Source organism: Salarias fasciatus, chromosome 3 (genome assembly GCF_902148845.1).
Source record: "Salarias fasciatus chromosome 3, fSalaFa1.1, whole genome shotgun sequence".
In the NCBI taxonomy this organism is placed as follows: Eukaryota; Metazoa; Chordata; class Actinopteri; order Blenniiformes; family Blenniidae; genus Salarias; species Salarias fasciatus.
Window position 1 is genome coordinate 11831147 of NC_043747.1, and position 1344 is coordinate 11832490.

Here is a 1344-nt window from a genome sequence, read left to right on the forward strand (position 1 = left end):
CCTACACACGAGCATGCATTGGACGCGGAAGTATACCCGGAGTAGCTCCCATCCAGCGCTCGCGCACACGCGGCTCTTCAATACTATTGGCTCTCACGCGCTCCTCGTCGGGCTCGGTCGTCTCCTCCAACATCACAAGATGCCATTCGTCCTCGCCCCAGTCACTCAAAACGACCGAGCCTTTTCCCCTCAGCTAAATATGGCATTTCAAGTCAAACATCGCCTTGCTGAGGCATGGCCAGCGTAGTATACCCCGTGTTTTATCCAAAACACCGTCTCCGCCGTCTATCTATATGATTGTAGCGATGCGCTGCATTCATTTGTTTTGGGTTTGGTCTGCTTTTGTGTTCGAAAGCTTAACAAAGGCAATTAAATCACTCCGAAAGAGTCACTTAATCCACTTTTTTTTTGCCACATCATACACTATCTGCGCCATTTGCGCTCTTCTCCCCTCAGCGTGTGTGGATGAGAGGAGCGCTGTCCGCGGTGCTGAACGCCGCTGAACGCTGCGGGGATTTCAGCACCGCGGACAGCGCTCCTCTCCGGGGGAGCAGCGGCAGTGAACGCAGCCTCGCAGCCACCCTGCAGCGCATCACAGCTCCACCTCGGTCACAAACAAAGGTGGGCGTAAATCCGGATACCCCGACATAACCGTAGAAAACTGCGTTTACTTGTTTTTTTTTTTTTTTCCTCCCTTCTACTCATTCAAGTCGGAACAATGCGATGCACGCATGCAAAGCACATGGACACTGCAGGAGTTATCCCATGCACATCTTTTGTCGACTTGCAGAGGGTGGAGCAACAGTTAGGCGTGCGTCGATACAAGTGAAGGGGGGAATCGATGCTCTCAGCTGGAGAGACTGTTTCAAACAAATCAGGCTATGCAGCAACAGCACACTATAAGATCATTTACTGCCCCTAAAAATCCGACACAGTTGGGGACGCAGGCACTGATGTCTTATTTATTGCCTAATAAATCAATGTACATGCAGATTCAGATGGATGTTTTTGTCAAAGCTCCTAAATCCTTAAAATTCTAGAAAATAATAGTTTAAAACATCTGAACACTCAAAAACAGTATAATTTAATGGTACAAAAACTCAGATTGTGCTAGTTTGCTGTAGAGTACTCTTTATTTGCAGATAAAGAGATTCTTAGAGGCCAAAGTAAAAATCCACGTTCAGTATAAACTGCCTATTTGGGTTTCTATACCTAATATGTTCCAGATTACTGTGTTCAGTCATAAAATAAGATGGACAGTGCAGGAAACTTGCAATGTTAGCTTTTCCACCAACCAAAATAAATGGGAAGTAATAGCATAGCAAACATAAACCTTTACGAGCC